This window comes from Mus musculus, chromosome 10 (genome assembly GCF_000001635.26).
Source record: "Mus musculus strain C57BL/6J chromosome 10, GRCm38.p6 C57BL/6J".
In the NCBI taxonomy this organism is placed as follows: Eukaryota; Metazoa; Chordata; class Mammalia; order Rodentia; family Muridae; genus Mus; species Mus musculus.
The window spans coordinates 99,809,495-99,836,844 of NC_000076.6; the positions used below are offsets into that span (position 1 = coordinate 99,809,495).

Sequence of the window (27,350 nt, forward strand, 5' to 3'; positions counted from 1 at the left end):
AATGGAATAGAATTGGAGACCCAGAAATGAACCCATACACCTATGGTTACTTGAACTTTGACAAAGGAGTTAAAAACATCAAGTGGAAAAAAGACAGCATTTTTAACAAATGGTGCTGGCTCAACTGTCGATTAGCATGTAGAAGAAGACAAATTGACCCATTATTATTTCCTTGTACAAAGCCTAAGTCCAAGGGATCAAGGACCTCCACATAAAACCAGAGACATTGAAACATATAGAAGAGAAATTTGGGAAGAGCCTGGAAAATATGGGCACAGGGGGGAAATTCCTGAAGAGAAAAACAGTGGCTAGTACTGTAAGATCCAAAATAGACAAATGGGACCTCATAAAATTGCAAAGCTTCTGTAAGGCAAAGGACACTGTCAATAAGACAATAAGGCCACCAACCAATTGGGAATAGATTTTCACCAATCGTACATCTGATAGAGGGTTAATATCCAATATATTCAAAGAACTTAAGAAGTTAGAGTCCAGAGAAACAAATAACCCTACTAAAAATGGTGTACAGAGCTAAACAAAGAATTCTCAACTGAGGAATATGAATGGCTGAGAAACACCTAAAAATATTTAACATTCTTAGTTATCAGGGAAATGCAAATTAAAACCACCCTGAGATTCCACTTCTCACCAGTCAGAATGGCTAAGATCAAAAACTCAGGTGACAGCAGATGCTGGGGCAGGTGTGGAGAAAGAGGAACACTCCTCCACTGCTGGTGGGATTGCAAGCTGATACAATCACTTTGGAAATCAGTTTGGCAGTTCCTCAGAAATTTGGGAAAAGTACTCCCAGTACCCAGCAATACCACTCCTGGGCATACATCCAGAAGATGCTTCAACATGTAATGAGGACACATGCTCCACTAAATTCATACCAACCTTATTTATAGTAGCCAGAAGTTGGAAAGAACTCAGATGTCCCTCAACTAAGTAATAGATACAGAAAATGTGGTACATTTACAGAATGGAGTACAACTCAGCTATTAAAAACAATGAATTTATGAAATTCGTAGACAAATAAATGGATCAGGAGGATATCATCGTGAGTGAGGTAACCCAATCACAAAAGAACACACATGGTACACACTCACTGATAAGTGGATATTAGCCCAGAAGCCCAGAAGCTGGTAATATCCAAGATACAATTACAAACTACATGAAACTCAAGAAGAAGGAAGAGCATAGTGTGGATACTTAGATACGTCTTAGAAGGGAGGAACAAAATACCCATGGGAGGAGTTACAGAGACAAAGTGTGTAGTAGACACTGAAGAAATAACCATCCAGAGACTGACTCACTTGGGGATCCATCCCAAATAAAATCACCAAACCCAGACACTGTTGTGGATGCCAACAAGTGCTTGCTGATAGGAGCCTGATATAGGTGTCTCCTGAGAGGCTCTGCCAGTGCCTGACAAATACAGAAGTGGATGATCACAGCCATCCATTGGACTGAGCATAGGGTCCCCAATGAAGGAGCTAGAGAAAGGACCTAAGGAGCTGAAGGGGTTTGCAGACCCATAGGAGGAACAGCAATATGCCAGTACCCCCAGAGCTCCCAGGGACTGACTAATCCACCAACCAAAGAACACACATGGTGGGACTCATGGCTCCAGCTACACATGCAGCAGAGGATGGCCTAATCAGACTTCAATGAGGAAAGAGGCCCTTTGTCCTATGAAGGCTCTATGCCCCAATGTGAGGGACTGCCAAGGTCAGGAAGCAGGAGTGGGTGGTTTGGTGTGTAGGACAAGGGGGGTGGGAGAGCATAGGGGGAGGGTGTTTTTTTCGGAGGGGAAACCAGGAAATGGGATAACATTTGAACTGTAAATAAAGAAAATATCCAATAAAAAATAGCTTAATAACTTAAAATCAGCTTGTAACCTTTCAGACATATTCTATTATGTTTCTTTTGAGAAGAATGAGAATTAAAGAATAAATTTGGAGAAAATGAAAAAAAAATGTATGCCATGTTGTTGGAGTAAACTTAAGACAGGGCTAGGGATATGACCTAATGGATAAAAGTGTTTGGAGAAAACCTCATGATTTAGGCTTTTATTCCAGGACCCCTGTGGAATCTGGATGCAGTAGTTAAGTGTTTATGATTCCAGACATCTGTTCCTCCCCCAAAGGGACAGAGTATAGAGACCGGAGAGCTGATGAGTGCTTCTAGGCCAGAAGTAGGGTAGAGTCAGGAAAGGCAGGGAGAGACACCTGGATGTTATTCTCTGACTTTCACACCAGCACCATACAGGCAAATGTCTGTACACAAGAACATGCCCACACATTCATATTGCTCATCTATCACACACCACATACAGGTGCAGACACATGAAAATCAAAGGTCGAAGATCATATATCAGTGAATAAATACTGCCTATCTTTTCATGATAAGGAAGCCTTCACTTTTATTTCCTCTGTGAACAAGCTGATCATGTCCATATTTGGTGCACGGGAAGATGGTGAATGAACAAATGGGGCATCTGTGGAAGCCCAACGAGAACGAACATCTTCCAAATATATGTCTAGGCAAAAATAAACAATCAAGGAGCAGATCTGGTTAAGTCCGCTGCTGGGTCTAAAAATAGTTCTACATGAAAATAGAGTCAAGTGTTTTTCAAAGTCCCTTGGCCATAAGAAGTACCATTCCAGTGAGGTGTAAGCCCTGTGAATTCAAAGAGTTGGATAAAGCAACTCAATGTCTGTTATAAACACAGGTTGCTAAAGGGAGAGGCATTAGTAATAATGGCATGCGCAGCGGGAACCCCTGCACACAGCACCATAAATCTGACCAACTAATGTCAGCCAGACACAAAACAGCAGCAGAAACAAAGGACTTAAAAAAAAACTTGCTGAAAAAGGGTCAGTGGGGAACCATGAATATTTCGAAGGAATAGTAATGGACGGGGCCAGACAGTCTTTCTACATGACCAGAACATTACAGTATGGAAGCACTCAAATAAAAATGAAATAGTAGATGTTAAAATGCATTCTGGGTGTTTACTGGAAGGTGGTTGATGTTAATCCTTTTAAATCTCTGTTCAGCATTAAAGCTCAAGAGAACCCCTTCATGTGGCGGCAAGGAGTCATTTTTCAAAGGCGGTGTAATGGAAGGATAATCCTAATATTTGTTGCTTGATTTTTGAGTCTCCATTCAGCCCACGTGAAATTGGGACTCACTTTGCAGGTTGATTATGAAACATTATAAACCTCAAATTTTAGTCTAAGCGTACATAAACACAATTCCCAATTACCCATCACGTGGGGCTGAACAGCAGGAATGTGAAGCAAGGTTCAACTCCAATTATAATGTCGCCGTTTCCTTGCAGTTGTGGTGCTTTCTGGGTGTCTTTGAACTTTGAAGTTTCTTTCTCCTTCCTTCCTTCCTTCCTTCCTTCCTTCCTTCCTTCCTTCCTTCCTTCCTTCCTTCCTTCCTTCCTTCCTTCCTTCCTCCCTCCCTCCCTCCCTCCCTCCCTCCCTCCCTCCCTTTCTTTCTCTCTCTCTTTCTTTCCAATAACATTATTTATTAAGCAGAATAAATCTAGGCACCACAGCAAAGATCATCACTTGTACCTTGACTTCTCTAGTCTTCCTCTGGTGACACTTTGAAGACTATAACACGGCCCAGTGGTCTCTCCATTTAATGAAGTACAATGGTACTAGAGTTTAGAGCCATGGTTACTGATGCAAATGCAGTTTCTCAACATACAACATAGGCTATAGATATAGGTATAGATATAAATATTGATATAGATATATAGATCCTGTGGTAGTTTGGATATGCTTGGCTCAGGGAGAGGCACTATTAGGAGATGTGTTGTTGGAGTAGGTGTGGCCTTGGTGGATGAAGTGTGTCACTGAGGGGGTGGCAAGCAAGATCCTTCTCCTAACCGCTTGGGAGCCAGTCTCCCCTAACAGCCTTCAGATGAAGATGTAGAATTCTCAACTCCTTCTCCAGTACCATGCCTGCCTGGACACTGCCATGCTCCTGTCTTGATGATAATGGATTGTACCTCTGAACTTGCAGCCCAGCCCAGCAATGGAAACCCTAAATAACACACAACACACACACACACACACACACACACACACACACACACACACACACACACACACACACACACACAACCTGGTTCAGACTCGTGTCATTCTTGTGCTTGCTGCTCAGTCTCTGTGTTCTTAGGTCCTTATTCTCCTGATGGCCTCCATCTACTCTGGCTCTTTCACTCTTTCTGCCTCTTCTTCTGCTGGGTTCCTTAAGCTCTGAGTTTGAGCGATTTAATGGAGGCATATTATTCAGAGCTGTCTGTTCCAAAGACATCTTCTCTCTCTACGTAATGTCTGGCTGTGCCTTTCTGTATCTGTTTCTGTCTGCTGTAGGAGAAAGCTTCTCTTCTGATGACTGAGTAAGGCTTAGATCTTAGTGTAGCTGAAAATCATTAGGGGTAATTATATTATTACTTTTTAAAAGATCCGTAGTGTTTGGTTGTACCTCGGGTCTCTAGACTATCTGATCTCTGGTTCTTGGTCACCTTACCAGTATGAGTTTTATTGCATGGAGTGGGACTTTAGTGAAATCAGACATTGGTTGGCTACTCCAAAGATCAAAGGCTTTGTGCCTCGGTTAGTGCTTATGTTTTTCTATTGGTAGCCTGCAGAGTAACTTCCTGCAACAGATAATAGAACTTAGGAATGAAGCCTCCATGTAGGCACCAGCTTGACTTATCCATGTTCATTAAATTGTGTGTGGGGATTGTTCTCAACAATGCGGCCCACTGTCAGCTTTCCAAGAACAGCCTCTTGTGTTGGCAACATCTGGATTGTTTAGGGATTCCAATGGGACCCCCTTAGCCAACAACTAAAGTGAATGCAATCCAGTGCCGGTATTGGAAGTTTCCATTTGGTGACAAGAGGTGGCCAGTTCGGACTCTGTATCCCTCATTATTAGGCGACCTCATTAAAATGGAATTCATATATTTTATGAAGTTTCTGCTGCCAGAGGTTTTCATACCATCCCTTAAGTGTCCATCAATTCTACCTGTCTCCCAGAATTCCCTCCCTCCGCACTAGCTTCCCTTCCCCTCCTCACCTGATTCTCTCATTCCTATACCCCCAACATTCTCAGTCTACTCTTAAAATCTATTCTACTTCCCCTCCCATGGAGATCCATGTGTGCTGCCTAGTTCCTTTCTCTACACATAACCTCTCTGCTCTATGGATTGTCGATTGGTTGTTGTAGTGGCTATTCCTGGTTGTCAACTTGACTATATCTGGAATGAACTACAATCCAGAATTGGAAGGCTCGCAAGTGATCCTAATCTGGAGGCTGGGAGACAGAAGTTTCTGACCTGGATCTTGGCATGGAGATCTTGAGGCATAGTGGCTGTGAATTCCAGAAGATTAAGACAGGGAGACCTCTGAGTTCAAGATCATCTGGGATTAAAGGTGTGATGGTACACATTGTTGACCATTGTTGGGAGTTGGACTGGAGACTGTAAATCATCAACAAATCCCTTTATAGAGACTACCCATAAGTTCTGTGACTCTAGAGATCCCTGACATGTCATTTATCTAATAACTAATATCCACATATGAATGAATACATACCATCTTTATTTATATATATTTGGAATATCTCACTCATGATGATATTTTTTTCTAGTTCCATTCTTTTGCTTCCAACTTTCCTGACATCATTTTTTAACAGCTAAATAATATTCCTCTGTGAAAATGTACCACATTTTCTTCATTCATTCTTCTGTTGAGCAACAGCAAGGTTTCCAATTTCTGGCTATTATGAATAGAACAGCAATAAGTATGGCTGAACAAGTGCCTTTATGATAGAATGAAGCATGTTTTGCACATGTGCCCAAGAGTGGTGTAGTTGGATCTTAGGGTACATCAATTCCCAATTTTCTGAGGAAACATCACACTGACTTCACAGTAGCTATACAGCTTTGCACTCCCACCAGTAATTGAGGAGTGTTCCCTTATTCTAGATCCTTGTCAGTATAAATGGTCACTTGGGTTATTGAGTGTAACCATCTTGACAGATATATGATGGAATTTCAAGGTAGTTTTGATCTGTAGTTCCTTGATGGCTAAGTATGTTGAACGTTTCTTTAAGTGTTTCTCAGCCATTTAAGTTTCCTGTATTGATAATTCTGTTTAGATCTGTAGCTCCATTTGTAGCTGGAATATTTGTAGGTTTTTTTTGATACATTGTTGCTTGAGTTCATTATATATTTTGGATATCATTGTATTGAGTGTTTTGGTGATGTCAGTAAAAATCCTTTCCTATTCCCTTGGCTGCTGTTTTGTCCAATTGATGGTGCCCTTTGATTTATAGAAGCTTTTTGATATTATGATGTCTCATATATTTATTATTGATCTTATTGCCTGTGCTATCAGTGTTCAGGAAGTTGTCTCCTGTGCCAGTGCATTCAAAGTGATTCCCCTCTTTTGTCTATCAGGTTTTGTATATCTCGTTTCATGTTGAGGTCTTTGATACATTTGAAGTTGAGTTTTGTGCAGGGTTATAGGTATGGATATATTTGTATTCTTTGCTGTGCAGACATCCAGTTTGACCAGCACCATTTGTTGAAGATGTTGTCTTATTTTGATTTGTTTTTTGAATGTGTGTTTCTTGTTTCTTTATCAAAAATCAAGTATCATTAGGTGTGTGGGTTTACATCTGAGTCTTCAATTTAATTCTATTGATCTATTGATCAACATGATTGTTTTTATGCCAATAACCTTTGGTTTTTATTACTATAGTTCTATTGTACAATTTGAAATTGGGAATGATATAGTATCCAGAAGTTCTTTTATTGTTGAGAATTGACTTAGCTTCCCTGGATGGGTTTTTTTCTATATGAATTATCCTTTTAATATTTGTGAAGAACTGCACTGGAATTTTGGTGGGGATTGCACTGAATCTCTCAATTGCTTTTTGTAGATGGTCATTTTCACTAAATCCATCCTAATGAATCAAAAACTTAGGAGTTCTTTCTATCTTCCAATATATTTTTTTCAATTTCTTGCTTCAAAGACTTGAAGTTTTGTCACACAAGTCTATCACTTGTTAGGGCAGAGTCCTCCAAGATACCTTATATTTTGAGGCTATTGGGGAAGGTGTTGTTTCCATGATTTATTTCTCAGTCCATTTGCCATTTGTATGTAAGAGAGCTTCTGAGTTTTGTGAGTCAATATTGTATCCAGCTACTTTGCTGGAAGTGTTTATTAGTTGTGTAAGTTTATTTATATTATAGGTAGATATTTTAGGGTTACTTACATAAACTATCAAATCATCACATTTTGACTTCTTCCTTTTCAATTTGTGTCTGCTTGATTTCCTTCAGGTGTTTTATTGCTCTGAGACTTTACTATATTTAATAGGAATGGGTAGAATGAACAACACTGTCTTGTTCCTGATTTCAGTAAAATTGCTTTGAGATTTTCTTTATTTAAATTATGTTTGCTATAGGCTTTCTGTAAACTTGCCCTTTTAAAGTTTAAGTATGAAGCTTATATCCCTGATCTTTCCAGGACTTTTATCATGAAAGGATCCTAGATTTTGTCAAAGGCCTTTTCTGCATAGGAAAGATCATGTTGTGTTTTTGTTGTTGTTTGTTTGTTTGTTTGTTTGTTTGTTTTGATTCAGTATGTTTATATGGTAGATTACTCTACTGGCTGGTTTTGTGTGTTAACTTGACAGAAGCTGGAGTTACCACAGAGAAAGGAACCTCCCTTGAGGAAATGCCTCCATGAGATCCATCTATAGGGCATTTTCTCAATTAGTGACCAAGGAAAGAGGGCCCAGCTCATTGTGGGTGGTGTCATCCCTGGGCTGATAGTGCTGGGTTATATAAGAAAGCAGGCTGAGCAAGCCAGCAGAAGCGATCCAGTAAGCAGCATCCCTCCATGGCCTCTGCATCAGCTCCTGCCTCCAAGTTTCTGCCCTGCTTGAGTTCCTGTCTTGAATTCCTTTGGTGAAGAACAGCAATGTGGAAGTATAAGCTGAGTAAACCCTTTCCTCCCCAATTTGCTTCTTGGTCATGATGTTTTATGCAGGAGTACAATTACATTTACTGATTTTCATATGTTGAACCATACCTGCATCTCTGGGATACAGCATGCCTGATCATGGTGGATGATCTTTTTGATTTATTGTTGGATTTGGTTTGAAGCATTTTATTGAGTCTTTTCGAATCTCTGTTCACAATTGAAATTGATCTGTGATAACCTTTTTTTGTTTAGTCATTATGTGGTTTTTGGTATCAGAGTAACTGTGGCCTCTTAAAATGAATTGGACCATGTTCCTTCTGTTTCTATTTTGGGAAATAATTGAAGAGGTATCAACTTTAACTCTTCTTTGAAAGTCTGGTAATATTCTTTGCTAAAACCATCTGGCCAAAAGTGTTTGTTTGTTTGTTTCTTTGTTTGCAAGACTTTTAATGACTGTTTCTATTTATTACAGGTTATAGGTCTACTAAAATTGACTTAACTTGGAAAGTAGTACCTATCAAGAAAATAATTCCTGCTTAGATTTTGCAATTTTGTGGAGTACATTTTCTTTTTAAAGCATGTCCTTCGGATTCTCTGGATTTCTTTCTTATCTCTTGTTATGGCCTCCCTTTCCTTTCTGATTGTGTTTAGATATTCTCGCTCCATCTTTTAGTTTTGATAAGGGTTTATCTATTTGTTGATTTTCCTCAAAGAACCAACTCTATTTTTATTGATTCTTTGTATTTTACTCTTTACTCTTTGTTTCTATTTTATTGATTTCAGCCCTGACTTTGATTATTTTCTGCCATCTACTTCCTTTTGGATGTGTTTTCTTCTTTCTGTTTTAAAGCTTTTTAGTGTGCTATTAAGTTGTTAGTATGAGGCCTCTCCAACTTTTTTATGAAGACACTTAATGGTATGAACTTTCTTCTTAGCATGGCTTTCTTTCATTGTATCCTTTAAGTTTGGGTATGTTGTGTATTCATTTTCATTGAAATCTAGGAAGTCTTTAACATCTCTTTTTATAAACCCAGTAGTCATTGATCTAGTAGTCATTAGCCCAGTGGTCATTTAGTGAGAGTTGTTTAGTTTCCATGAGTTTGTAAGCTTTTTGTTGTTTCTGTTGTAGTTGGTAACTAGCTTTAATCCACTGTGGTCTGATATGATGTGGAGAATTATTTCAATTTTGTTGTATCTATTGAGACTTACTTTGTTTCTGAGTATGTTGTCAGTTTAATAGAAAGTTCCATGGGTTACAGAGAAGAAGGTATATTCCTTTGTGTTTTGGTGAAGTGTTGTAAATATGTTAGGTCCATTTGATTTATAACATCTGTTAGCTTTATTATTTCTCTGTTTTGTTTTTGTCTAGATGGCCTCTCCATTGGTGATCGTGGGTACCAATGTCTCTTACTACCAGTGTGTGAAAGTCAATATGTGATTGAAGCTGTAGTACTGTTTCTTTTACAAACTTGGGTGCTCCTGGTTTTTAGGTTCATTTGGAATATTCTTTTCCAACCCTTTACCTTGAGGTAATTGATGTTGAGGTATGCTTTTTGACAGCAGCTGAAGGATGGATTCTGTTTTTGCATCCATTCTGTTACTCTGTGTCTTCTTATTAGGGAACTTAGGCCATTGATATTGAGAGACAGCAATGACTAATGATTGCTGATTCCTGTTATTTAGGAAGTGGTGGTGGTGGTGGGTGTGGTGGGATATATTTGCTTGAGCTTCCCTTCTTTAGATTTTGCTGTCTGAAATAATTCAAATCACTGTGCTTTATGGGTTAATCTCCTTAAATGGCCAGTTTCCTTCTAGTACCTTCTGTAGGAGTGTATTTTTAGATAAATTTTGCTTAAATTTGGTTTTGCCATGGAATATCTTCTTTTCTCCATCTATGGTGACTGAAAGTTTTACTGGGTATAAAATATTGTGAACTTGTATCCTTGTTTCTCAGAGTCTGCAGCACACCTGTTCTGGTTTTTTTGGCTTTTAGAGTCTCCACTGAGAAGTCATGTATAATTCTAATCGGTCTGCCTTTGTATGTTACTTTTTCCACTACAACTTTTAATATCTTTTATGTTCTCTGTGTTAATGTTTTGATTATTATATGTTGAGGCAACTTTCTTTACTGGTTCAATCTATTTGATGTTCTGTATGCTTTGTGTACCTTTATAGGCAACTCCTCTTTTAGGTTAGAAAATTTTTCTTCTATGATTTTGTTAAATATTTTCTGGGCCTTTGAGCTGAGACTCTTCTTCCTCTATTCCTATTAATCTTAAGTTTGGTCCTTTTATAGTGTCCCAGATTTCCTGGATGCTTTGGGTCAGGGGTTTTTTAGATTTAACATTTTCTTTGAGTGATGTATCCATTTCTTCTATCACATATTCAAAGTCTGAAATTCTTTCTTTTATCTCATATTCTGATAGTGAAGCTTTCCTCTGTATTACTTTAAATTGGTATTTTTTGTTGTTTCAACATTCCCTCACTTTTTTAATTGATCTATTTCCATTTTCACGTCTTGAACTGTCTTATTAATTTCCTTCTATTGTTTATGTTTTTCTGCATTTCTTTAAGAGATTTTTTTTTTTACTTTTTTCACAGTTTGTATGTTCTTGAATATCTTTATAGGATTTACTTATTACCTCCTTAAAGATTTCTATCATCTTCATATAGGCAGTGTTTAGGTCGTTTTCTTGTGCTTCAGCTATGTTGGAATACTCAGGGCCTACTCTGGTAGGTTATCTGGGCTCTAGTGGAGACGTATTGTCCTGGCTGTTTTTATGTTGATGTCTAGACACCTGTGATTGGGATGATTAAAAGTCTAGGTGCTGATTTCAGGGTTTGTCTTTGTTGGGTGGGTATTTTGTTTCTTGGTTTCTGTTTTCTCTATGGTTTTGTGAGAGTGTGGTAGCTGTGTGTTGCCTGGTATAAACTTCTCTTTGGAGCTGATAGTTGTGGCCACTTAAGAATGGTGATATGCTAAGAGTCTTAAGGGGTTCATTGAAAAAAAGGAGAACAGAGTGTTCAGTCATTTTGTCTTCTTGGAATGTGGTACAAAAAGGTCATTCCAGAAGGTCTGCTATTGTACTGGGTGGGGAAGGGTTGGCTGTAGGGCAGTGGTTCTCAAGCTGTGGGTCACAACCCCTTTGGGAGTGGTTGCATATCAGCTATCCTGCATATCAGATATTTACAGTATGATTCATAATAGCAGCCAAATTAGCATTATGGAGTAGCAACAAAATAATTTTATGGTTGGGGGTTCACCACAAATAAGGAACTGTATGTAGTAAAAGGTCATAGCATTAGGAAGGGTGAGAACTACTACTCTAGAGGAGCATAAGAAGAAAGCAAGATCTACAGACAGTTGTCTGCTTTCCTGGCAGGAGTGATATGTAGGTTAGCAGAGAGTACCTGCTGAAGTTTGGGGCTGGGATAAAGTGATAGGTGGGAGGGGGAGGTAAGGAGGGGATGCTCTGTAGAATTCATAAGCGATATGGGCAGAGGAGAAGGAAGGCTGCAATTGGTGTTCTGTTGCAGAGCTAGGGATGAGACTATGGGAGGAGTGATGAAGGTCTTCAGTTGGTTTTCTTGTTTCTCTGGCCTGCTCAGCAGACGTGCTTCCAGTGAATGTCTCCTAGTGTTGGTTGCTGGGACAGTGGAGTGAGTTGCAGGAAGGAAGGTTGGGAGAGAAGATCTTTCTGATCCTCTGGGGGTAGGTTCAGAGAGGAAAAGGAGACTACAGAGCTGGCAATGAGACTGGGGAATTTGAACTTGGGGATCAGAAGAAGGAGAGGTGTGTATCTGCCTCCAGCCTAGGTGTTGCCCTGGGAGAAGCCATCCTTGGGTTAGCAGGGGGTACCTGCTATGGTTGGAGGTTGTGACAGAGCAATGGATGTGGGGAGGGAGTTTCTGAAGGGGATGGTTTGTGGAATCTACAGGACATGTGGACATGGAGAAGCCACAGGTGTTCTGCTGAAGAGTTGGGGATGAGACTGGATCCAGGGGAACAAAGAGAGCAGAGGTCTGCAGGGAGCATACCTGGTTTTCTGGCAGGTGTGACAACAAATTCTTGAATGATTGTGGGACCTTCTATTAAACAATTCTTTAAAAAGATTTTTTGGGGGGTTCCATATTTTTATTAGATATTTTCTTTATTTACATTTCAAATTATATTCCCAAAGCCCCCTATACCCTCTCCCTGCCCTGCTCCCCAACCCACCCACTCCTACTTTCTTGTCCTGGCATTCCCCTGTTCTGGGGCATATGAATTTCGCAATGCCAAGGACCTCTCCTCCCATTGATGGCCGACTAGGCCATCCTCTGCTACATATGCAACTAGCAACACAGCTCTGGGGGGTACTGGTTAGTTCATATTGTTGTTCCTCCTATAGGGCTGCAGACCTCTTAAAAATATCTATTATTCATTCAATGAATATATGTGTGTTAATGTGATTGTGTGTTTGTGCATGTGTGTTTGTGTGAATGATGGAGGTATTTGTGTGTTGTGGGGGGGCTTGGAGCAAGGAAAAAAGAAATAAGAAAAGGGGAATTTGTTCACACTTCCCTCATCACTTGGGCAGCATATTGAGGGCAGGTTCAACTGCAAAGGCAAGTAAGTTTAGAAGCCCTTAAGTTGAGCACTAAGTGTAGAAGTGTTAAGTTTCTCCAAAAGGCATACCAAGGGGAGCAAGGAGGTGGATGATGGTATAGAGATGGTGAAGTATAGAGGGATCTCTGAGTCTGGGGCACAAGCTGGCCAGTGGGTCATCAAACACTGAACAGGGTCCAGGGGTTAAGCACCTGAGGAAAGATACTCTGAATGAATAAAGACAGGAGGCAAAAACAGACAAACAAAAAACAAACAAACAAAAACCATGCTTGGAAAACAGGGAGACTCATCTAAGAGAAATGGTCAGACTCAGGCAAGAATGACTGAGGAAGGAGAACTCACCAGTTGCTGGTGGTAGGTGGAATCCAAAGTGACCAATGTACCAGAGAGTGGATCTTTTGTGGGTAGATCAGGAGAGTAGGGTTCCTGTGTGGCTGGACACTAGGAGAGCCCTCCCACTGCCCCAGTCACAGCACCAATGATAGTGTAAATTGGAGAAGGTGGGATGCCTTCAACAGGCCTATGCCCAAGTGTATCACTAGCTAAGAAACTACACCACCCAACAGATCTAGTATAAGAGGTTTATTGGGGGAAGAGAGAGGACGAAAGGCTATGTTGGGGTGGCACATGAGAGGGGGAAGAAGGGAGGGAAGGAGGAAAGGAGAAAGAACAGAGAGACAGAGACAAAGACAGAAACACAGAGGATGGGGCTGAACGTGTGAATAAGACAGAGAAGGAGGGAGACATGGAAAGGAAACCGAGAGCAGCAAAAGAGAGAGACCTGGGGTGTCATAGGGATGTGCTTTCATGGGCCACACCTTGCCGCGGCAGGTGAAAGCTGTTGCTAGGTACCTGCGGGTAGGCCCTAGGAACTGCCTATTTGCTAATGGCCAGTCCTAAGGAGTTGCTGGGAATATAGTTTTATGTCACCATGTCTGGCTGGTTCTTTCTCATGGGGCTTGGAGAACAAACTTTTAGATCCTTATGATTAAATATCAGTTACTGTAATAAATGGGTTATCTCGCTGACCTCAAATCTGTATTATTTGAGATTCACAAAACTCAATGTTTCTAAAGTCCCTTTCAAAGGATGGAGTCAATGAGTTATGACTATTTTTTTCTTGCCAAGGACTTTTGTGAGCTACTTGAAGAAACCATTATTTCTTTTATTAATTTTTTTCTTTTCTTTTAAACCAAGAATGGCATCACAGACATTAAGTAACTTCTCTTGGACAAAATTGAGTGATTAATGCTTTTAGTGATGCGATGCCGTGACTTCTGGCTGGCTATTCTGTCTAATAATTACGACTGGAAACTTTGGACTCTTTATGAGCAATTTAAAAATTTTCTGAGGATTCTTTGGATAGTGTCAACTAAGCTGTTTAGGTTGAATGCATTGAGAAATTGTAAGAAGAGAGAAAGAGATGATTGATAGAGGCCATGATATAATTACATCAAAGTGATACCTTATCAACTGGCTCAGAAATGACATACAGCATTTTATGTTTATAATGAACTTCAAATTGAGATTTTGGAAATATAACTGACAGGGCTTTACTTGTTGTCACTCTGTGAGCAACATGATCAGTCAGCTTCTAGGAAAAGGATTATATATGTAAGTGAGATGGAGTGCATAAATATCTCAATTCAAATCTCCTCTAGAATTTGGTAGTTCTCATTATACACTCAACTGAAGTAATGCATGGTTTTAAAAATCCATGAAGATCTTTTGTCTTCCCTTCTAACACACAATAAAAGTGTACAGGGGAATATTTTTCATACAAATCATATAGGTGCACACGATTCTGATTCTCTGTGGCTCGCACCATATTGCCATCTATGGTCGAAGACATCTGTATACTATTTTGGCTCTCCCTGCTTCTCTTAGCTCTATTGTTCTCTGTTATTCTTTTGTCTCTTACTATATGATTGTTGATAACTTACTGGCTTCAACTTTTTGCTATACTTATTTCCTGTCCTTGGTCATCACTTCATGTTCTGAGGCTGAAAATGTCATCCCAGACTGATGTAGGTGCTTGTTATAGCAGCTCTAGAGAATGGATACACACTATATTTCTTGCTTTCTACGTTCTAACAACACAGTAGAAAAAAAGAAAGCCTTTTAAAGAAATAGATTAGGAGCAAGTAAAGAGGAATAATCAAATGATATAAATTGGTGTTGAACTTTGTCATCTCAAATGTTTCATGAGCTTCAGTTGATATGGTCATGGATTTTTTTTTGTCTTCACTCATTGACACAGAAATGTCAATGACTGACACTATACTGTTCAGGTAGCCTTGTACACTGTAGGTGAATACTCACACTATGTAATTTTGTATAAAGACTATTAGAGTCATTTTGTTGACTAAGTAAACTACTAGTCTTGTTACTGAAGGGTTTTAATGAATTCTATCCTGAGGAATTTGTTCCATAGCGTCCTTTCCTGCTCCTTCTTTGCTTGGGCAGTATTTGCTTTTGTTATCATAGTAAGTTTAGCCTTCTAAAATAAATTGTAAGTGTTCCCTCCTGTTTCCTGAAAGGTGTTGTGTCAAGCTGTGCTTGGTTAGTTCTTCTTTAAATGCCTGGAAGAATTCTCTAGTGAAACCATCTGGGCCCAGGGATTTATTTGAGAGAAGTTTTTAAACTACCAGAGCAATTTCCATAACTGTTGTAGGGATATTCAAATGATTTAGTTCATACTGTATTCAGTTTATGCATTTAAAGGAACATATGTTTTCAAATAATGTAGGCAAAATTGTGTGTAGGATCTCACTCTCTTTCTCTCTTTCTCCTTAATATCAACAGGGACTATGACAATAAGACCCACTTTCATACCAAGTATTAACAACTGGCATATTTCTCTTTGCAATTTTTGCCAGTTTTCTTGTTTTTTTTTTTTTTTTTGCTCTTTCCATAGAAATTCTTGGTTTGCTTTTCTCTTGTTGTTTAACGTGTTTCCAATATCACATTTTATTTCTACAGTACAATTTATTTTCTTTGTTGTTTTTTTCTGTGTGCATACACACTATAGTTGAGAGTGTTTTGCATATTAAGAAAGCATTCACTCACTGAACTGCACTGCCAGCCCTAATTAGATTCTTGGTACATAATTTAAAACATCTATGTACGAGGCTAGAATCTGTTAATTAGAGTAAAGCTGGATTGCAGGTACCACAGTAGTTTGAATTTTGGTAAAATATGTTAATTCACAGTTCTATCCTGCTCTAGGACCACAACTTTTGGTGACCATCTCACCTTCCTGATATCTGTTCTCTAGTTCTCCTTGAATCAAGCATCCATGAGAGTTTGGGCATTTTCATTTTGCTGAAATGGATTCTTTACAAATGTGCTAACCAAAAAAAAAAGTTCTGGTATGTTCTACATAGAGAAACTTAACTGATGACAAGGGGTCTAGTTATAAGGACAAAGCATTGTTCAGTCAGTTGCAACAGAAGAACGACATCCATGCCTCTGTGGCTTCCACGAGGCTGATCAGGGTAGTAGCTGGCATGGTTATAATTTTCGGTTTCCTTCCATGCTGACTGAAGGAGTTTTTTAAGCTGTGGTTCAACAGTCTTTAAGAATAACTTCAGCAATAAAATTCCTAGGCATTTTGTGAAGTTTCGGCATCTGTGTGCCACCATTCTGTCACCCCAACTGGGTTTATAGTAGATGCAATCATCTCAGAGTAAGAGGTCCGTCCTCGTCAGTAGGGTCTTTCAGAAGTTCACAGCAGATCAGACTGGCTGTCAATTCCTCTGACCCGAATAGGGTTTTAGCTGCCATGGGGGCATCCTTCCTCTTCCTGGTCATTTGCATCTTACTGCTACCCCTTTAAACACTGTGGTTGGCTTGCTTCAGGTTTCTTCTCTGGAGTGTCTGATTTCTCTGCGTTTTCATCCACCATCCTGCAGGATGTGGTGAAGCCAATTACACTGATCTTGGTGCTGATGTTGGCTGTGTCATCCATCTGCTCCATTTGGAGCCATCTAATTCTTCCGGCTTTGCGAGACTGTGAATTTACAGCTTTTCATCTTTTCCAATGTAAGAGCTTAGTGTGAGAAGCACCCCTTTTGGTAGTATTTTTTTAACACATTCTTATAAATGTGCCTTACTTTTTGTCATTGTGTTGTGCTTTCATTTTTGCTCAGTTCAGTACAGGTTCTAAGGCCCCTTTTAGATAGCTGTGCCCCTGGATTGTGAGACCCATGATTTATTTAGCAATCTGATGGCCAAGGCTTTAGGTATGATGTCGAGAAACATACTCTAACCTGGGGAGTGTTGCAAGTATGTTATCTAAAGGAAAGGACTAAAATCAACTATGAGATTATCTGTTAGTGGCATTTACAATGGGGGTATTTTTAAGATGAGCTCGTCATGGTCAGAATTAAGTAAGTATTGGTTTAAGAAATTCTGTTTTTTTTGAGAGAATCAAATTGTAGGGCTACTGGGAGAGCTCAGTTATTAAAGTGCTTCTCTTGAAATCCTGAAGACCTAATTTGAGCTCCCTAGCAGTAGAAGACCTAATTTGAGCTCCCTAGCAGTAGTGTAAAAATTCTAAGCGTGGTGGCATAGATCTGGAGCCCTTGTGTGGCAGAGAAAATCACAGAAGGATCCTTGCAACTTGATGGCTAACTATACCTGATGCCCCAGTGAGCCCAGAATCATGAGCAATAGTAACTCTCCTTTATATGACAATCACATTTATTGTTAGAGCAACAAGAAAGCAGTAAAGATATATTAAAGAAGTAATAAGTCAGAAGAGGCTGTGTGTGCACACATTGATGAACCAGGAGAGAGCAGAAAGTTTCTGGCTAGAAAGATGGGATGTCTTGTGTCCTTCATTTCTCCTCCAGCTCTGCTGTCTCGTGGCTGAGGCTACAATGGTTGTCAGGGCAGCCTCTAGCTGTGATGTTTTGTGAAAAGCACCAAGTCAGTTATGCCTGCAAAGCATAATTTTCATGATGAACTCTCAACCTATGCCTTCTGTAATTTTATTATTTCAGCCTTAAAAAAATGAATATGTAAACTGAGGTCAAAAGGTCTGTATTTTGATAAGAAAATTGATTTAGAAAGCTAAAGGCATGCCCTCGTTTTCCCTGATACAAGCCTTCCCTTAATTTAAAAAATCTGACATCAATCAGATGAGTTTGGAAGTGTAAAAGTTTGCAGTAGTATGTTAAATATCTCCATCAAAAATAATATGCAAAATTTCATACTCATTTAGGCGTGGGCACTCTGTTCCCCCTTATTCTCTTCATTGTGACCAGTTATGGATCTCCGTAATAGTCTCCATCAATTGCAAAATGAAGCTTCCTTGAGGATACATGATAGCCACGTTAATCTATGGATGTACGTGTAAGTATTTATAATAGTTAGAAAGTATATTAGTTTAAGTAGTTGGCAGTAGTAGGGTTTTCTTCAGCTTCTATGTCCTCTCCAGGCACTAGTGGTTGGCTAGGTTTGCAGTACCAGACATGAATTTCCCTCCTATTCAATGCACCTTAACTTCAATTAAATAGCATTTGGTCGTCTTCCAAGTGCAGCTCTTGCTCCATTGGGGATATGGTGCCAGGCCAGTCACTGTGGTTCAAAGGCTTAAAGATGGGCAGGGCTATTGATTGCTTTTCTTCTTTGGCAGCTTGCATGGCACCTTCGGAATTGAGGCGAGCTGATTCTCAGGGAGGAGGCTTCCAGTTCAATTCTTCCAAGTCCCCTGCCTGAAGTAGGTAGTGTCTTCACAGGATCTTGCCGTCAAGCCCTGGGAAACAGCTGAGGACAAACTGACAGGAGTCTATACTGTGTAGGGCAGCCTTCTGGACCACCAGATCAAAAACTAAATGGGAGTTTCCCATGCCTGTCATTGAGAATTTTGGTAGATGATAGTCTATGGCTCGTGGTGGTGGTGGTGAGCAGGGCTTTGTTACCATGTGTAGTATAACTTTACTTAATCATGCTCTCTCTCTCTCTCTCTTTCTCTCTCTCTCTCAGTTGGCTATAAAATTATATTTCATACATCCTTAGTTTTATTTATCTTTTGGTTCTTCTTCTCCTTCTGTATTACCCCACCTTACCTTACTCAGTTGTCCCCACTGCCATTATCTCCATTTCTTCCTTCTTACACTTGTATGCTCCTATCGTCCGTTCTGGAGCCCCTTTTCCTCTTCCTCCTCTAGCCTCTGCCTACTTTCTTGACCTCTAAACTCACTGCAGGTTATATACTCAAATCTAAAGATGCAGAGTTAGGATGCATGAAGAGGAGAGAATATGTGTTTGTCTCTTTGGGTCCAGGAAAATCAAGGAAACAAGAGCAAAAAGACTGTTCAAGAGCCAAAAGCCAAAGGACTCGGAAGCCTATTTCTAGAGAGTATCTTCTAGACATAACAAGGAAACTGCACCCATTACAGCTGAAGAAACGTTTTCCTAAATAAGACCCACATAATGACATCATGTGTTGACGAGCCAGTCCCCATACCTTCCTGGATATTTAGTCTAACCAATCTGTTAGTTCTGTTATCAGTGAGTGATTGGGTTTCTAAAAAACAAAACAAAACAACAACAAAAAAAACACAAAAAAAACACAAAAAAACAAAAAACAAAAAACCCCAAAAAACCCCTAAGTGCAAAAGAGGAAGATATATGACCTCCACCTTTGCCCTCCATATGAATACACACTGCTTCCCCCAACACCACACATATATACACAAATAAAGACCCATATGGAGCTGGAAAAATTAATGAAAATCAGGATGATAATAGGAAATTGTGGTGATAAAACAAAGAACAGTAAATATATTCAGGAGGAAGGAAGGGTGGTTTGTAATGATGGTGTTAGACTAATTGAGAGAAAAAAAGCACAATATTTATTTGCTTAAGGGAAAAAAGTGAGGGCTCACATATTTTTTCCTAGTTACAGCATATTATTTTTCCTAATGTATAGCTCAACTTCTCTATGTAGGCATAGATAGCATTTATTACATACATCAATTATCACTGTCACTAAATCAAAATCCCAAGTGCCCCAGTGTCAAGACCTAGTGAGTCTTAGGGTTTGAATTAGGTGTCAATTTAAGAAATGTTTTGAATGTCTTGGTTAAACTATTAAAAAGTGCAAATGAGATGTTTATTGGCACCTTAAAGATAATAGCCAGGTCTGTTTTCCCACTCCCACTGTAATTTTCTCCTAATATGTATTACAAAATTATAGATTGTACTCCACTGAATTACAGTTTGGAATACTAAATGATAGATTTACAACATAATATCTCACTTGGGAATGAGCTTTAAAGTCTGAATCTAAAACAAAAATAGAATCCACAATGCCCTTGGAAATATATGAAAACTTTTCATACGGTCTGGCACCACCTCTCATTAATCCAGCAAATTATCTTTTCAGCTTTGGACAGGAGCTCCTTTGGATAAGCATTAGGAAGACAGCCGACTTGTGTGGAAGGCACTGAAGAGCCTTAGCCCCGGGAAAATATTCAATGAATGTCGGAAAGGGAAGATCCATTCAGCGCAGCAAGATGTGGATGTCCAGGCAGAGGAGAAGGGTGGCAACCGGGAAACATGCACACAGCTCTATCCTCCACTTCCTGCTAACCCAGAGCCATGAATGTATCCTGTGGACAATGACAAAAATCTTTGTCTTTTTCTCCAACCTTACACGTCTACAACAGAATGCATTTACATTACAGATGCACACGATGTTATCTATTCTACTCTAATATTTACCAGATGGCATCAGTACACTAGATTCTTTAACATTAGGAGCAGTCTTTCCACAAACATATGTGAGAGTGAGATTTACTATTGCTAGAGCGATTTCTAAAAGCATTAATTTAAATAAGCAAGCCAACAAATAAACCCAAGGAATTTGACAGAACCTTTGCCCAAAGTTAGGATTATGACAATGATAATCATTTTTAAACGGGTACATTGTGGGGCCAGAGCATCCAGAGCAGTTATATTCTGGTCTTGCACAATACAGCTGTGATGCATAATAAGACTCTGGAAACATCTGCTTCTCTCTGATACATGGCTGGAAAACCATAGCAGGGGATGTTGCAAAGCGGGGTGACCATATTGGATGTGCTAATTGCTGCTTCATATGCTGAATTCCAATTATCTTGGCAATTAAGACAGAAATATTTGCTGAGTAAACACCAAGCAGAATTTCCCTCCATCACAGGTTGAGAGTACATCCTAACATCTATTTAACATGCTATCTCGGTGAATGTTTTGGGAAGGTGGGGGAGGGGTGCTGAAAGCAATCTTATTTACTATATGTAGATACACTATGCACAAATCAATGAGGTGCTTAGCTCTATAAGTCAATAACTATATTGAAGATATTGAAAATAAGCAATTTTTTTCCTTCCTGCAGATGAGCTCACCGTGTAGTCAATTTTGAATAGACTTACTGGATTCTTCGTAAATAAAAAAATTTTAAAAATGTGTCTTTGAGACAGAGAAACGGAGCCTTCCTTTCTCTCGGTCTAAACTGACTTTTGTACCTTTCTAGACTCACTGTTTTTTTTAAGCCATCCTAAAATTTCGAAGAGAAGTATATAAAACAAACTTGAAAACAATAAAGATAGATGGGAAGAAGAAAAGCAAGGAGACAGAAAAAGGGAGGCCAAGTGGGTCCAAGATGCAATTCAACTCTAATAAGCTTATGAAAGTTAGAGTCATCTGGTAGCATATTAACATCACTTGGTTATATTTTAAAGAGAAAACACAATTTATGGCCATGAGAAATTAAGCAATGAGAACCACTCAATTTTGTATCTGTGAGTCCTGGACATTTATTAAACAGACCAATGCTGATATGAAGACCCCAGACTTGAGTTTATTTTCCTTTATGAGTATGTCTCTCTTATAATGATATCTGCAGTTCCATAATGCAGTGTGGAATTGTAAAAACTTCAATTCAGAGTGCTTAGCAATTCAGATCTATCTTGAAATGCCAGTCCATTGCCTAGGCCCCACATCTCTAAGTCCCATGTTCAAGGCTGAATTACGAACAGCCGTGTTTTAACAGGGCATTTTGTAAATAAAGCAATGAAATCTTTTCACATAAATTAAAGTCAAAGTATCCAGTCTGAAGGGAGTTTCAGAATGTTAGGGCAAAGGAGCACCTCTTCTCACCACAAAGCAATAAAGAGGCACAGAGATATTAAGATATGAAAATGTACCAATAAAGAGCTCTATAATCTTCATTACAAATTGTGAAAAAGTGAGTCACAGGAATTTTGTGCTGATGCCAATGTTGTCCTTCCAGCTACCTTCAAATAAAGTAATAAATGATGGGACGTAGCTGAATATTTATCTGAGCCAAGTTTGTGTATGTGTTCACTTATTGGGTTTGATTTTGAGCTGGTATTCCTTTAAGCACGCTTCATCCCAGTTCCATAGACAGACAAACGGTTTCAGATAACTGAGGTCAACCCCGAAGGCTACACCAGTTTGGAGCTCGGTTGAGGATAGGTCAGGCTTCTGGTTACCAGGGTCCTCTACCCTCTTCCTCTATTTCTAAAAAGAAGTCTCTTTAGGATTGGTTTTGCAAAAGACTCCATATTTCCGAAGAAAGATCGCTTTCTAGTAGGTTAAGATGAACTTGGCTGTCGATGAAGAAGGAAAGAGAGGGAATGAGGTTCTTTGAGGGACACTTATCGTTTGTATTCTTGTGTTTCTGAGAATGTTGACTACAAAACAAAGAAAAGCATATGTGCATGTGTATGTGTGTGTGTGCATATATGTGTGTGTATATATGTGTGTATGTATGTGTGTCTGTGTGTGTCAATATATATGTGTATATGTATATGTATATGTATATGTATATGTATATGTATATGTATATGTATATGTGTGTGTGTGTGTGTGTGTATGTATTATGAGTTGAAGTTGCATTCTTGTGAATAAATGCCATGACAAAAGCAACTCTTATAAAAGAAAACGTTTATTGGAGATTGTTTTCCATTTTAGAGCATAAGTCCATTATCATCAAGAAGCAGACAGGTATCACACTGGAGCTGGAGCTGAGGTATTTACATCCTGACCTGCAGGCATCGAGAGACTAGCATGGGCTTTTGAAACCTCAAAACCCACCCGAAGTGACATACTTCTCCAACAAGGCTGCACACACTCCAATAAGGCCACACTTTCTAATGCCTAATCCTTCTCGTCCTGCTCAAACAGTTCCAGTCCCTTGTGACCAAATATATGAGCGATAGAAAGCGGGGCATTCTCATAAAATAATCACAAGAAACTATTCTTATTTATTCCTAGATGCTGACTTCACATTCCATCTTACTTGGAGAAAGCAAAAGAAACAACTTCCTAAATGAGATTTTTACTCACATAAGGAAGAAGCGGGTTCCATTGATGAGACTAGAAGAGACCTACCTAGCTTGGGTATCACTCCACTTGTCAGGACTTGTCTTTCCTCAGGTCTCCCTCATTGTCCTTGGCTCCTTACTCCATGAAAGTGGGTGGGATCAGTCGTAGTACAAATGGTAGCTTAAAATGCAAACTTGAGAGTGGAAGTCACAGAGTGTCATTTGAATATATCAGTTTGCATTGAACTTGACATTTTAAAATATCTGGTCCCTGGGACACTATCCAGAGCACTATTCCCGATGTTTCCAGAACTCACACACGGTATTTTTGTTATCATTATAGATACTAAGACAGCAGAACTTTATTGCCTTAAATAAAATATATTAATAAAATTGGATCTTCTTAAAAGATTCTTATATAATTTTTGAAGGTAAAAATATGTGTTTTTAATTTTCTACCATGACTACAATGAAAAATAAAAAAAAAACTAAACTGCTTGAGAAATAAAAAGCAAAGGCAGTAATAATAAGAAATTAGGTAAGTCTATAAATTTTGCTGCCTGACAGTTTTGTTTTAAAAAACCACAAAATTTTGACACATCATAGTTTAAGAATACGCTTTCAAAATGTCTAATTGCCAGCTGAAAGAAAGACAAGAATCTGTTTTGAATCCAAAGCTCCCATCTGTTAGCTGATTGATTTAGTATGAGTTTGCTATTAATGAGTTTTATTTTTAAAAATGAACATTTTAAAATAAAGATGTGAAGACATACTTCTCCTTTTTGCTTATGGTCCTGTTGTGGTAACATCTCCAAGCCAGGCAGCTCTCGGTTCACCATACTAGAGCATTGTCCATGGCCAGCAGCTCTCGCTGTACCCACTGCTTTTCATGAACACTTGCTGTTTGAGCATCAGTCAGGAGATGCTGGTATAACCATGGTTACTGCATTGCATCCCTTAGAAACCACGTGCTCAATGAACAAAAGTACCAGTCACATTTATTTATTTGTTATCTTATTTCTGCACCCACACATATAACTTGGTATAAGACAAGGTGATAAACTTTGCCACTACCAACATGTCACATTGAATATAGAAATAAATACTAGAATCAGCTATATTTATGGCAGTTTTTAAAGAGGTCTCCAACGCCCCTCTTCTCGGTAACATATTGTTGATTATGTTTTAGAAAACACATTCTCCCCACCATGGTAATAGGTTACTCATGCTGTCCAGAGACAATCCAAGTAAAGGCTTATGACACACTATCCAGAACACAGTGAATACTCAATGAAAACCATCTTTAATAAACATCATTGTTCTTGAAGTCACAGCTACATGTTCTGTGCATTCTTGAACACAGCCTTGAAAAGCTGATACCAAAAGGCATTTCAAAAGCTACTAGCTGTTTCAATTTTATCTGCAGGTCATTTCACTCCTGCTAATGTTTTTTTTTTGGAATTTTGGGGTGTTTCTTCTTATTTGCCACATGATACCAAAAAATTGGGGTTGCCTATTAGGGCTCTTAGTCTCATTAACTCACTAATAAGATAATTTAAGGGTGGATAAAGATAGAAGTGTGGGGGAAATTTTATAAGAGCTTAAAAGAACAACTCCCCAGGGCAAGCAAACTGTAAATCTAAGCAACTACCCAGGAGGAGAATAGAGAAGAGGAAGGGAAATGTCATGACATTTGAGTTTCTGGGAGAGAGGTCCACAGGGAAGCACAGCCTCAAGGCAAGAGTAGGTTAGAGGAGGAGTAAGGTAGCCCAAAATTTCAGATAAAGCATACATAGATGTTTGCCAGCATCTTCAAGAAACAGAGAAAAAGGAGTGGAGAGGAAACTTCGCTGTGTGAGTCAGGACTGCGAAAGGTGAACAGACCCAGATGATTCTCATGACTGCTCAGCTCGTAGAGACTATACTGTGGACAGGAATTTAAGGGGTTAATTATGCCTTTATCATAGCTTAAGGTAAATCGTAGCTAAGTGATTGACCCGACTCAAATGGAATATTAAAAGAGTGAGACCAGGTCAGAGATTCCATTCCTGTGACCAAAAGGTTACCCTCAGGGGGATTTACCGCTACTTTAACACTGGATCTGAGTCGCAGAGTTGAGATTCTCTCAGAACACCAAACCCAGCTTGTTGCCTCAGCCTTGAACACACTATTTCCTTTGCCTTGAAGTTCTTTACTTCCTAGATGTGTTAGCATGCTCGCTCCTACTCAAAACCTTCACTATCAGAGTCAATCTGTGTCTCAAGGCACTTAGGACATAGCGCTTTTAATACTTTTGTCTTTATTGATTTCTACCCTTTCAAGCTTGTAAAGAGAAGTGCCTCGCATGTCGCAGACACTCAGGAGTGTGTGAATCCATTGGACAGGTCAGCTGAGCTTTTAACACACTATGGATTTTTCATATAGTGCTTTAGTTTTCTTCCATAGAACTTCATTTACTGAGAGCGGTCATTGATGTTGATGGATGTATCCCTTCCACTTCCTGCCAAGCCTTACCAGATGTAGATGTCTTTGTGTATACCAGTGTCTGTTGCCAAGAGCGGCTTTTGGAAGGACTAGAAAGAAGTCTGTGTTGTATCAGTGCCTGTGAAACAACAAGAAACTCAAGTGGAGTTGCTGCTCCCACAGACTAACCAGGGACAAAAACAAGGCCACTCGGGGTCTCAGGGCAGATGCCTTAGTTGGCTCTCAGCTGGTACACGATGCAGTCTCAGTCTTTCACAAAAAAAGGCCCATCTGCCTGGGAAAACTGGGGCTGGCTTTTCTACAGAGGAGGACAGTCATGAAGTGTTAAATGCTAACTGTGGTATATTTTGTTCTTTGGGGTATGAATTTCTTAAACTCAGTTATAATGAGTTTCCTCTAGGCATGAATGTTTGTGATTGACAGTAATAAGGACCTTTGCTGTGCCTCTTAAGAGATATCCTAATTCTATGCTTGATAACAGCCATTTGGAACTGATATTGGAATGATGCCAGGGGTACCAGTAAAACTATGTTCACAGTCTACAGGGCTTCACCAGCTACCTTTCTTTACCCAGAATGAAAAATTTTCTGAGGACATAAGATGTTCCCAGCAATAGGAGAAGAAACTAAGACCATTAACTAATAACTTCCTTATTTCATGCTTTAGTTTCTTTACTGTATTTTGTTTGTTTGTTTTTTCCAGACGGAGATTCTCTCTGTAGCCCTGGCTGTCCTGGAACTCATTCTGTAGATCAGGCTGGCCTCGAACTCACAGAAATGCACCTGCCCTTGCCTCTTGTATGCTGCCATTAAAGGTGTGCACTACTACTCAATGACATACTATAAGTGAAAGTAATGCATTGGGCTCTGTTAGGGTTAGAATAGAAGAGAATATATGTTAAAAAATTCCTACTGCAGTAACTGGTGGAGAGTAAGTAAGCTCTACATTTTAGGGTCATTGTAATTATAACTATTAAAAGTATTATCGCTTTCATTAGTCTGTTTGCTTTAGGGTGTTTTTTAGGCAGGAAACGCATTAGTAGTGGTCTCAAATGCCTTGGATTCTGGGAATGATTTTAATTTTCTAAATTAAGGTTGCTGTGATTTTCTGTTTCAAGTTTTTGCTCCAGCACTTAACACTCTGTCGTATAAGGGCAGCTTTTTCAGATGGGGAAAGAGCTTGGCCAAGTTATCTGCCTCTTCTTGGCTATCAGAGAGGACCTCACAAAACGTATGGCAGTGACAATCTGCCCTGGAGATGTAGCTGGATACGGACTCCAGGTCCTTCCTTTCGTTAACATCTTTGCTCCCTTCTCCCTTTCCTTATTTCTTCCGTCTCTTCCCTCCTTCATTTTCTACCCTTTCCAAGAATCTTAATTCCTCAATTAGAACTTACTTAGGGCTGCTTTCTCCCATAAACCTCAAAACAAAACAAAACAAAACAAAACAAAACAAACAAACAAACAAAAAACCTATTTTAGTGAAGACTTTTGTATACATCTTCATATATAACATTTTGTTGAGAAGGAAAAAGCTGGGAACTATTGTTTTAAAGCAAAAATTACTGACTGCTGACTAATAGGACAGCCATGTTTGAGGTGAAGAAGGAAATAAAAAGAAAGGAGGGAGCTAGATATTGCCAGCTAATTGGCAGAGCTGAGCTAACCCTCCCAGGAAAACAGCAAAATGAAGTATATATTCCAACTTGTCAGGTGATTCTAGATTCCTGATGTCCCAAATAGTATAGCAGGCCATTTGTTGTAACTTAGGAAGTGTCAGGGATCAGAAGATTGGTTGCAGCATTTAAGTTATAATACGAGGACTTATATAAATATGAGTCAATCTCAGACCATTTAATACCATCGGTACTGTGGAGAGTGTAAGCGTATCTGGC

The 27,350-nt window shown here is 39.3% G+C and overlaps 1 long non-coding RNA gene across 1 annotated transcript in view; it reads left to right on the forward strand.

Annotated features, from left to right (window-relative positions):
- Gm35206 (predicted gene, 35206) overlaps positions 1-21,088 on the forward strand; it is a 71,077-nt gene extending 49,989 nt beyond the window's left edge. Inside the window, exons 3-5 of the long non-coding RNA NR_155868.1 lie at positions 17,861-17,991; positions 18,275-18,358; positions 20,030-21,088. This is a non-coding gene — a long non-coding RNA (predicted gene, 35206). The remainder of the gene's footprint in view (positions 1-17,860; positions 17,992-18,274; positions 18,359-20,029) is intronic.
- The last annotated feature ends 6,262 nt before the right edge of the window (positions 21,089-27,350 follow it).